We start from the raw sequence: 13,033 nt of genomic DNA on the forward strand, positions 1-13,033 counted from the left end.
AGTAAGCCAAAATCTTTATTTAGCCAATCAGTAACTAGTGGCCAAAGCCTTGTTTTCAACTGACTGCTCCTATTGCTGGTTTCCTCAAACATTTCCCATTGAACTGCTAGGTGGTACAGCTGATAGAGTGCTGTGCTTGGAGTCAGTAAGACTTGAGTGTGTGACCCTGTGCAAGTCACTTAACCTCTGTTTCAATTTCTTCATCTATAAAATGAGGATAATAATAACACCTACCTCACAGTGTTGTTGTGAGGCTCAGAAGAGATATTTGTAAAGCATTTAGCACAGTTCTTGGCACACAGTAGGCACTGAACAAATGCCCTTCCTTACTTCCCAGGTTCTTTGTAATCTCAGTCTCCAGCTTCTCAGTGGTTTAAATAGGAGCCTTCTATTACTCAGTGACCCACCAATTTCCCCTGTGAAATTAAAAGCCCTAACTAAATTACTTTTCAATCTCTAAAAGTTACATGATTTTTAAAAGTTTTATTCTCTTAAGTTTTATAAGTTAAATGTAAATGAAATGAGGGATTATACTGCTTTTCACCTCTAACCATTAATAAGTTCTTAAAAGATCTTCCACCTTAATCTGAATTCTTGAAAACTTGTTTATTTGTATATTTTATCAGTTTTTAATAAATCATTCTTTTTCTGCCACTGAACTCTTTGTATGCAAATGTGGCATTCCCATACATCCTTTTGTTGTTGAGTTGTTTCAGTCATATCCAACTCTTTTTTTTTTTTGGCAATTGGGGTTAAGTGACTTGACCAGGGTCACACAGCTAGTAAGTGTACAGTGTTTGGTTTGCGGCTGGATTTGAACTCAGGTCCTCCTGACCTCAGGGCCAGGGCTCTATCCACTGTGCCACCTAGCTGCCCAATGTCCAACTCTTTGTGACCCCATTTTGGGGTTTTCTTGGCAGAGATACTTTACTGGTTTGCTATTTCCTTCTCCAGCTCATTGTACAGATGAAGAAACTGAGGCAAACAAGGTTAAGTGATTTGCCCAGGGTCACATAGTGAATGTCTGAGGCTGGATTTGAACTCTGGAAGATGAATCTTCCTGATTCCAAGCCCAGTGCTCTATCCACTGCACCACATAGTTGCTCTTTAAGTCTTTATATTTACAGAACTGTGTCAATATTTATTTGCCTCAAACTGCTTAAAATGAATCTGAAAATTGTATTTCTTTTTTTAATTTAAATTTATTTTTAAATTTTCAACATTTACTTCCACAAGATTTTGAGTTCCAAATTTTCTCCCCGTCTCGTCCCTCCCCCCATCCCGAGATGGCATGTATTCTGAATACCCCTTCCCCTAGTCTGCCCTCTCTTCTATTTCTCTCCCCCTTCTCTTATCCCCTTCCCTTTCTATTTTCCTGTAGGGCAGAATAGACTTCTATACCCCATTTCCTGTATTTCTTATTTCCCAGTTGCATGTGAAAACATTTTTTTTAAACGTGTGTTTTTGAGACATTGGGTTCCAAATTTTCTGCCTTCCTTACCAGGTGATTTAATTCTTTTTTTTTTTAAACCAAAATTCTTTTTTCCAGTCCCCTTCAGCACCAAAATTCTCCATATGAAAGAGAAGTACTACAGGACTAGTACTTTAAATGTTTCTCTTTCCTTCTTGGACAGACCAGGACATTTTGAAGTGGAACAGGGAAAGTTAGGGAAGGGACAGAGGAGTCTTGGGTGTAGTAGCCTTCAGGCTGAAGTAGAAGTAGGGAGTCCACAACAGTTGCCTTTTGAATTTAGCATATCCTAACACCAAATTGTCCCCACTCCTTCCAGGATTGATGAGTGAGGCTCCTGCGTTTCTTGTCAAGCCATGCATCAAGACAGCTAAGGGATAAAGACAGACGAAAGTTTTTTCTGGGAGGTGTGGGGCTTCTAGTGGGCATGTTAGATTGACTTGTCACTTGATATCACAGGCAGGGAGTTATCAAGGAATCTAGACGTTTCTACCAAGAAAGATCCCTTTTATGAGGGATTCCAATAGGGGTCAGAGAAAGATTAAGCTTATAAAAGCAAAGAAGTTTTTCTGACTGTCAGATAACACTATTGTGCTTAAAATATGTTGATAAAATCCGTAAGGAATGGTGATGGCAAGAGTGTGATGGGGTAAGGAATGTGGGGGCTTAGGGAAAATTTAGAACAACCTAGAGGAAATTAAAGCACAACTAGGTTGTGCAGTGGATAGAGTACTGGGCTTGGAGTTAAGAAGATTCATCTTCCCGAGTTCAAATCTGGCCTCAGACACTGGCTGCGTGACCCTGGGCAAATCACTTACTCGTGTTTGCCTCAACTCCTCATCTGCAAAAAGAGTTGGAGAAGGAAATGGGAAACCACTCTAGTATCTTTGCCAAGAAAACCCCAAATGGGGTCACAGAAAGTCAGACATGACTGAAAAATGACTGAATAACAAGAGGAAATTAGTAAGTATTTGTTACAATTACGTTTCTATATAAATGTATAGTAAATATTATATCAGTATATAAGAAAGCCGGCTTCAGCATCAGGAAGATCTGGGTTGAGTTCTACCCAAGACATATTGGCTCAGTGACCCTAGAAAAGTCACTTAATCTCTCTCAGTGCCCCAGGCAATCTACAAATTGCAGAACAATTGCAGGCCTTCCTAGGTAGAGGAAGGGAGTTTCTTAACCAGGACTTCCTTACATAGATTAAATCACAGGCCTAGACAAAAAAAAAATTGTAGCACAAAGTCCTGCTCTGACCTCCTTATCCTGGTGTGGGGTGACCCAGGGTTCTGGAAGGCTATGCCAGCAGAACTCTGGCAAGGTCTACCATTCTGGAAAGCCTTTGAGTGTGGTCCTGGCAACAGATTGAATCTGCTTTCTGAGGTCCTATCTGGCCAAGTACAGAAAGGCTCAAAGCTCAATTGAATACCTGGTGATGAATACTTGGGCTGTGGCAACCTATGAAACTTAGAAAAACACAAAATGGCACTTAGTGCTGGATAGCCCTTGTCTACTTCTGCAGTGATGGTTGTTGAAAAGGCATAGAAGGTCCTAAGAATCATGTGATTTTTAGACCATTTAGAAACATTAACTTAGCTGTTTGCACTCTAGATGCAAGATCCTAACCAACAAGTAGATATACTACTGGATAAATTGAATAGATAGTATCAATCTATCTGCAATGCAAAGATGGGCAATAGGTGAGGATGATGAAAAATGTGTTGGAAAATATGGCTCAGGAGTAATGAATGAGAGGCTAAATGCTTTCATGTTACACAGAAGCTTTATGCCTTTATATTATGAATTCTTTCTTTGAGAAAAGGGGAGGGGTTGGACACAGTAAGTACCAAATAACATCACAAAAAAATGAAATCGATTTTATTTTAATGGCTGGGAAGCAGCTCATTACAATGTGGTGTCATTCTTGGTGCAGCTGTCTGTGAATAGTCAGACAGCTGACTTGTTAAAGCCAAATTAATATAAAATTAGAAGGAATGCCATTAAAACAATTTCAATTTGAGCTATTTAAACAATTTGACATTGAAAATTTGGAAGTTGAGGAAGGGACAGCAATATCAGTTCTAGCAATTTCATACAAAAGTTAACTGTATGATGTAAATCCATTGCCATAAATAGGAGACTAAAAGGGCCAAGAATCCCCCTAAGCCAGAAAACATTGATCTTCTTCCTTGCCAAGTAGAGCTATGGTAGCCAAGGGCAACACTAGCTTAAAATAGAATTAGTTTGTAAAATCTTATGGATGGTAGGAGATTATGAGCAGTATCACTTTATAAGACAGTGAGAAACAATGTAGGAAAAATGAATTTAAAGGAAGTTTGGTCAAGAGCCCCTGGGACTTCCTTACCCTGGAACATCCATTCACTCCTGTGGCCTTCTTACCCTGCAACATTCTTCTACCTTGCAGGCTCCCTTCTGCTATTGGTGGGTTCCTCCTGAGAACTTCATTTTGGTCAGGGATCCAGGGCAGCTCACTTTCATTCCCCTCTTACCTCTGCTCCTCCCTTTCCAGAATTCAACACCTGAATTTGGAGTCAGGAAGGCTTGAATTCAAATCCAGCCACAGGCACTAATAAATTGTGCAACCCTGGGCAAACCACTTAATCTCTTTCTGCTTCAGTTTCCTGATCTATGAAATGAGGATAATAATAGCACTTACCTCCCAGAGTTGTTGAAAGGATAAATTGAGATGATATTTGTAAAGCACTTTGCAAACTTTAAATGCTAGCTATATGATCACATACCTCAGCTGCAGTATCCGTCTAGAACCTCCTCATAGCCTGGGGCATCCTCATCCTGGAGCATCTATCCACACCTATGGCCTTCTTACCTTAGAATATCTCTCTGCCATGCTGGGTTCATGCTCCTGTTGGTGAATTCCTCCCAGGGCCTCCATTTTGGGGAGAGACTGGGTTGATCAAATTTCATTCCTTCCTGGCTATGCTTCTGGCTTTTAGGACTTGTCTTTTTCCCAGCCCCCACCCTCCCCACTCAATTCCCCTTGCTTTTCAGCTTCCTTTTGTGCCTTATCTTTTTCCATTAGGATTTAAGTTCCTTGTGGACTGAGACTATCTTTTTCCTTGCATTTGTATCCCCAGGGCCTAGCACGTTATAAGCACTTATTAATTGTAGCCTAGTCATTTTGTGACCTTCAATCTTTCCATCCCTTAGCACTTCCTAAACATGCACCTTTGCTCTGATACTTTTCTACCTTCACTATCTTAGCTATATAACTTTAACTTTACCTGGTCCTCTATTCATGAATCCATTGCCCTGTTACTCTTTCACTACTCATACCTTGCTAAATCCCATCCTTGCATTACTCCATACATGCTGCTGAAAGAATCTGGAGGAAGTTATGTAACCACAAGATCTAAGTCCTCAGTAAATTTATGTTATTTAATTTCACCTGGTCTCTCATTGCAGTAAGTTTATCCTTTCATTCCTCTCTAATTGATTCTCTATCCCATCCTCCTCAACAGTTATTCCAAACTTCTGTTCTTTAATTTAGCCAATTTCAGCTGAGGACTTCACCTTAAACTTTATTGAGAAAATAGAGGCCATTTGCCCCAAGTTCCCTTTTCTACCTTCTCTGCATTTGAAATTATCCTTCAATCTCTCCTTTATTTTAGTCTCTGATGAAAAGGTGGTTCTTCTCCTGGCCAAGGTCAACCCCTCTATATGTGCTCGTAATTCAATTACTATCTTCTCAGATTGTCCCTGTTTACTTCTCTATTTCTCTGTCTCTCTGTCTCTCTTTCTCTGTCTCTGTCTCTTTCCCATCTTTTATCTCTCTTCCCTTTCTTGGCCAAACTCCTAGAGGGAAAACAACTACCTACTCATTCTCACTGCCTTGGCTTCCTTTTCTCTCATTTACTTCTCAACCCTCTGTAGCTTGGCTTTCAACTTCATTATCACTCAGCTGCTCTCTCTAAAGTCACTAATGAACTCTTAATAACTAAATCTGATGGCCTTTCCTCAGTTCTTATCTTTGTCAGCCGTTCTGTAGCATTTGGCATTGTTGACCACTCTTCTGGATACTCTCTCCTCTCTGGGTTATCACGAGGATTGATACCTCTTGGTTTTTCTATCTATATGAATCTTCTTCAGCTTCCTTTGTTAGATTTTTGTTCACATCACACCCCCAAACTGTGGGTTTTCCCCAAGGCTCTATCCTGTGCCTTCTCTTTTCTCTCTATACTATCTCCCAAGGTGAGCTCATCAGGTCCTGTGGGTTCAATTATCAACTCTACACAGACTGCTCCTGGATCTATAAATCATGTTTTAGTGTCTCTTTTGAGATCTAGTCTCATATCACCAATTGTCTTTTGAATATTTCTTTCTTTTTTTTTTGGATTGGGCAGTGGGGGTTAAGTGACTTGCCCAGGGTCATGCAGCTAATAAGTGTTATGTGTCTGAGGCCGGATTTGAACTCAGGTTCTCCTGATTCCAGGGCCGGTGCTCTATCCACTGCGCCACTTAGCTGCCCCATCTTTTGAATATTTCAAACTGGATTTTCCCTAGGTACTTCAACTTCGAAATGTTCAAAACATTAGGGGAAGCTTTGTATCTCTAAATGCTTACATGAATAAAATAAAGAAGAGATCAATGAATTGGGCATGCAACTGAAAAAGCTAGAAAAAGAACAAATTAAAAACCCCCAATTAAATACCAAATTAGAAATTCTGAAAATCAAAGGAGAGATTAATAAAATTGAAATTAAGAAAATTACTGAACTAGTAAATAAAACTAAGAGCTGATATTATGGGAAAAAAAGCCACAATAAAATAGACAAACCTTTGGTTAATTTGATTAAAAAAAGAAAGGAGAAAACCAAATTACCAGCAACAGAAATATGAAAAGGGTGAATTCACCACCAATGAAGAGGAAATCAAAACAATAATTAGGAGCTATTTTGCCCAACTGTATGCCAATAAATTTGACAATCTTAGTGAAATGGATGAATATTTACAAAAATATAAATTGCCCAGATCAATGGAAGAGGAAATAAAATACTTAAACAGCTCCATTTCAGAAAAAAGAAATTGAATGAGCCATCAATAAACTCTGTAGGAAAAAATCTCCAGGGCCAGATGGATTTACAAGTGAATTCTATTAAGCATTTAAAGAAAAACTAATTTCAATACTATAAAAACTATTTGGGAAAATAGATGAAGAGGGAGTCTTACCAAATTCTTTCTATGATACAAATATGGTGCTGATACCTAAACCAGGAAGAATCAAAACAGAGAAAGAAAATTATAGACCAATCTCCCTAATGAATATAGATACAAAAATTTTAAATAAAATATTAGCAAAGAGATTACAAAAATTTATCTTGAGGATAGTACACTATGACCAGGTAGTATTTATGCCAGGAATACAGGGCTGGTTCAATATTAGGAAAACTATCAGCATAATTGACCATATCAACAACAAAACTAACAGAAATCATATGATTATCTCAATAGATGCAGAAAAAGTATATGACAAAATATCACACTCATTTCTATTAAAAACAGTAGAGATCATAGGAATAAATGGAGTCTTCCTTAAAATGATACATAGCATCTATCAAAAACCATCAGCAAGCATTATATGTAATGAGGATAGGCTAGAAGCATTTCCTATACGATTGGGGGGGGTGAAACAAGGATGTTCATTATCACCACTGTTATTCAATATTGTGCTTGAAATGTTAGCTGTAGCAATCAGAGAAGAAAAAAGAAATTGAAGGAATTAGAATAGGCAAAGAAGAAACAAAACTATCACTCTTTGCAGATGATATGATGGTATACTTAGAGAATCCTAAAGAATCAAGTAAAAAATTACTTGAAATAATAAACAAATTTAGCAAAGTTGCAGGTTATAAAATAAACCCATTTCTTAGCATCATGTCTTTAAATGTATAAAATAGAATACATAGGATTACAAAGGATGCCAATTATATTGATATGTATTTATCAAAATTTTAAAGAAAATTTTAAAGCAAAAATCTAGGGAGATCTATAATGATGCAAAAGAGTCTAGCCTAATTATTCACACAGGAAAGGGGGATGGCTGAAGAGTGCCTATTATAGGTGATGATAGATAGATAGATAGATGGATGGATAGACAAAGCATTTATTAAGCAACTATTATGTGCCAAGCATTGTGCTAAGTGCCGAGGATACATGTAAAAGCACGCAAGACAATTCCTTCCCTCAGGCAGCTTACAGGTGGCTGGGAGTGGGGATGGAGGGAGTGGGGGTTGGAGGAGAGACAGAAAGTGTATACAGTATATGTGTAAGGGCGTGTCTGAGAGCTTTCAGGAAATGGCATGGATTGCTGGGTAGATGAGGCAAAAGGCTCATCTATCAGAGTTGGGAGGAGCCAAGAGAGGAGTCCTAGTTTCTGGTGGGATGAAGAAGGTTGGAGAATTAGGCCACAGAAGGCTATGATATGCAACTAGAAGGATAATATGTAAAGTTCATCTATTGGTTTCTGTATCTTGGATAAACACTTCAAATAGACAATGAGCTGGACCAGAACTGAACAAGAGGAGGAGAATGGGCTGCATTGCCTTTGGGAAATGGCACTGTACTTTTAATGATCCCAAGCTTCTGCCTGAAACAAAGGCCCATTTATTTTTTACACTAATATTCTTCTGGTGATGTTGAGTGGCTGCTATTTCAATATCATTAACCACAGTTTTTAAAGATTTGAAGTTGAGGATCACCCAAGAAGCAGTGGAGTGGTATAAGGTGGTCATGAATACCATATTTCACTGTATGATGATCTCCACCACATAATCGTCGCATCCTGTTTTTTCAGTCCAAAAATTGCTTTATATTCTTTCGTCACATAATTATTGCATGGTATAATTCTTTTTGTCACCCTGCTTAAATGGTAAACAGAGTAGCAATGGATTCGCCAGTGGTACATGGGTACGCATTTATCTCTCCTGCATTGTGAGCCACGAACCTAGAACTCTCAGCAAACACAAATTGTCAGTACATTTCTGAAAGCCAGCTTGTGTGGTTTGTTTAGTGCACTGCAGTACTAATGGTATTGTCACTTAACCCAATGAAGAACCATAGGTGCAAGAGGAGTGGGCAGGCACATGAAGCTGCCCTGAGTTAGTCATGTGATGTGGTAAGACCTGAATCTTTCCAATTTTAACGTATATTCATGAGAATTCCGTGCGTCCTAATCTTGCACCGAAGACAGTTTAGTAATAAATGATTTTTAAATAACACTGGCACATTTTTTCTTAAAAAGCTTCACATAAGGTCGCACCTCACTTTTTTGCAAAAAAAATTTAGCGTAAAATCTGTGACAATTATGCAGTGAAATACAGTAGGCTGTAGCATATTTTACAGGAGAAATGGTGTAAATAGCGTCTGGGAAATTTATGACTGGAAGAGGTAACCCAGAGAGAGTAAAGGACAGCTGATAACCAATTTGTGTACTATGTGGGCATTACATGAAATATGATGGAAGCATGAGAAAGGTTACCAGCACATTGGGGAAGACACTTTGTTGTGTATTTATGAGAAGGTGTGGATGAGAGTCATACAAGATGGGTAGGTATGGATGGGTTGCGATCTTTTTTATTGGAAGGAAATACCAAAAATAGAAGAGGTCACAGACCCATTGATTCATTGGCGTGTGGTAATACATATAAAGCATGTGTTCTAGGTTACTCTGAAATCCATCCCTAGAGTGTTTTGGGTAATCATATTTGTGTAAATATGGAACAATGGACTCAAAAAAGATTAGCCCTGGTAGACAGGAGTCAAGCTGCAGAAAGGAACAAGCCAGAGGCCCAGCTGTTTTGGATAATTATACTTACACAAATATCCCATCTGGTATATTTTCTACCAACAGACCGGGCTGGAACCATAAATCAAATAACAACACTTTAAATGAGTACATAATAGAAAAGTAAATGCTTCCTTAATACTTAATGAAACTGTGATACTATCAATGTGGTTAGTTACTCCTTCCAAAAGTGCAATTCATGACCCATCCATGCCTTCTTGCCCTATGCAACTTTTATCTATACTTTTCTGGAAATCTTCCACAGTGTTTCATCCAATATAGTAAGGGCCTTCCTCAATTTTTTCCAGGGGGGTATGGAAACCAGAAGAACATGTGATCTATCTATGAATCTTTCCTTGAGCTTGCTACTTGACAAACCTATCTCCTTTTTTGGTCATACATTTTTAAGATGCTATCATCCATTATGTCCCTTCTTACATGTAGTTTTTTTTTATTGGTAATATGCTCAAGATTACTCAAGTCTACCATGAGCCTCTACAATGCCCTTAGGTTGATTTGCAACTTTAATTTTTTCAGAAAATGTGGAATAGCATGACTCTCAGCTATATGGCAACATTAATAGGATATTGATATTAAAAAAGATAGGCCTTTGTTTCAGGGGCAAATTTGGGGGCATTAAATTAAAACAATAAATGCCTAGAGAAATAAAACATTTATAAAGTCCTTACTATATATATGTCACTGTGACATGAGTTGGGTACATAAAGATTATAATAAAATAATACTTGCCCTGGGGCTGCTAGGTGGCACAGTGAATAGTATGCAGGGGCTAGAGTCAAGGAGATTCATCTTCCTGAGTTCAAATGTGGCCTGAGACACTTACTAGCTATGTGACCATGGGCAAGTCATTTAACTGTTACCTTAGTTTCCTTATATGTCAAAAGAGCTGGAAAAGGAAATGGCAAACCACCCCAGTATCTTTGCCAAGAAAACCTCAACCAGGATCATGAAGAACTGGATATGACTGAAAAAAATGACTGAACAACAACAGTTCTTATTCTTAAAGAGCTTACATTCTCTTGGAGGGGAAACAGCATGTACACAGATAATTAAATACAAACTATATACAAAGTAAATTTCAAGGCAAGGGGATCAGGAAAGGCATCATGTAGGAGGTGGTGTGTTAACCATGTTTTGAAGGAAACTAGAGATTCTACAGGGCAGAGGTGAGAAGGGAAGGCATTTCAGGAGTGAGGCAGAGCCTTTGCAAAGACATGGAGGTAAGAAAGAGAATATTGTGTATGGGGAACAGCAAGTAGGCCAGACTGATGAGGAATAATATGAAATAAGTTTGGAAAGGGAGGTTGGGACTTGCTTTTTAGGGGCTTTAAATGTCATGTAAAAAAGTTTGAAAAAAAAAGAAGAAAAAGTTTGTATTTTACCCTAGTAGAAACAGGGAGCCATGGTAGCTTCTCAAACAGGGAGTCAACATAGTCAGACCTGTGTTTTAGGAATAATATTTTGTCAGCTGTGTGGAGGATGACTGGCAGGTGGTAGAGTCTGGATATAGGGAGACTGATTAGGAAGTTATTGAAGTAGTCTAGGCCATAGGTAATGAGGTTTTGAACTCTGGTGGTGGTTGTGTGAGTAGAGGTAAGGGGACAGGAATGAGAAATGTTGTGGAGGTAGAATGGACAGGATTTGGAAATCAGTTATCCAGTCAATGAGGAGTAAGGGAGAATGATGAATTGAGGATAACTTTGAAGTATGAACCTGGATGACTAGAAGGATAGTAGTATTCTAGATAGAAATAAGGAAATTGGGGGCAGCTAGGTGGTGCAGTGGATAGAACATCTGCCCTGAAGTCAGGAGGACCTGAATTCAAATTTGGCCTCAGACCAAATAGTTGACACTTACTAGCTATGTGACCCTGGGCAAGTCACTTAACCCCAACTGCCTTAAAAAATAAAAGGGGAACAGCTAGGTGGCGCAGTGCATAGAGCTCTGGCCTTGAAGTCAGGAGGACATGAGTTCAAATCTAATCTCAGACACATGACACTTATTAGCTGTGTGACCCTGGGCAAGTCACTTAAACCCAATTGCCTCACCAAAAAAAAAAAAAAGAAAAAAGAAATAAGGAAATTGGGAAAATTGATACTTTTTTTTATGTGTGTGGGGCAATAATTAGTTCTTCGAAGGTACTTCTCCATTTTAATTGTGAATCTGGTTTATTGTCTGTCCTCAGCATCTGTCCAAGATATATGTGGCCAGTTTATGGGTCCTCTTTGTACCTGAGTATTGTAGTCTGAATAACAGGCATTTTTTTTTTCATCTGTGTGTGTGTGTGTGTGTGTGTGTGTGTGTGTGTGTATGTGTTTAATGTGGTAGTTAGACTGAACTCCTTTGAGTGATTGTAGATCTCATTTAAGAGATCATACCTTTTCAGAGGAGTTCAGTCTAACTACCTATATCATCTGTCTATGTCTCTCATCTATCTAACCATCTAGCTGTCTAATCTATCAACCTATCTATACCATCTATGTCTATCATCTATGTATTTATCTATCCATCAATCCATTTATCTAATCTATCAATCTACCTATCTACCTCTTTCTTTTTCTTTCTCTCTCTCTCTCTCTCTCTCTCTCTCTCTCTCTCTCTCTCTCTCTCTCTCTCTTTCTGCCTGCTTTGCCTGATATTGATACTCAGAAGTCATTGAACAAAATGAGATCTATTGTTTCATCTTTCAAGGAATCCTGTGTAACTTTGCCTTACGCATGAGAGTGATCATGTTGTGAGCAGCCCTTTAAAGCACACCAAAAAGGACCCCTTGAGGACTAAGGTCTTTTTTTTTTTTAACCTCACTTGCGCCACCCACCTTTGCACACAAGGTTCCCACCATAGTTAGGTTAAGGGGATTCAATTTCTTTCTTTCTTTCTTTCTTTCTTTCTTTCTTTCTTTCTTTCTTTCTTTCTTTCTTTCTTTCTTTCTTTCTTTCTTTCTTTCCTTCTTTCTTTCTTTCTGCCTAGGCAATGGGGTTAAGTGACTTGCACAGGGTCACACAGCTAGTAAGTGTTATGTGTCTGAGGTCAGATTTGAACTCAGGTCCTCCTGAATCCAAGGCTGGTGCTCTATCTACTGCACCACCTACCTGCCCCAGGGAATTAATTTCTTTCAGCTACCATCATGCCCCTAGCAGCTAGAGCTAAAGCTGTACAAATTACCTTGAACTTCAAAAGCCTCAAGAAGGCTAGCAACACTAAAGGGTAAGGAGCAGAGCAGGACTTTTGTCCTACATTTCTTTGACTACTGTGAAGGCCCTTGTCCCTCTTCACAACTCTCAACCTTTGCTCTGTATTCTTGCTGCTATATTTAAACTTCCTTACACCCAGTAAAAATTTGCACTCCCTGCAAATCACATTCAGTGGAGAGATCTTTTCTGAGGTATGCATCAAACAATTTTAGGTGCCCATTAATTTGGACCCAAGTAAAAATAGTAGTTGCAATTTATATAGTCCTTTAAGGTTTGCGAAGTGCCCTACCTGCATTATTTCTTTTCAACACCCTACTCACTTTTTGAGGCATGCTAAAAAAAAAATCCCGCTTTATAGATGAGGAAACTGAGGATCAAAGAAGGTAAGTCGCTTGACTAAAGTCACACAGCTAATGTCTGAGGAAGGATTTGAACCTGTCTTTCTGACTTCAGGCTCAGGACATCAGCTAATATATTAATATGCTCCCTAGCCGCAGTAGGGTTTTGTTTTTTTGTTTGG

Source organism: Phascolarctos cinereus, unplaced genomic scaffold (assembly GCF_003287225.1).
Source record: "Phascolarctos cinereus isolate Bilbo 61053 unplaced genomic scaffold, phaCin_HiC Scaffold_5;HRSCAF=322, whole genome shotgun sequence".
NCBI lineage: Eukaryota > Metazoa > Chordata > Mammalia > Diprotodontia > Phascolarctidae > Phascolarctos > Phascolarctos cinereus.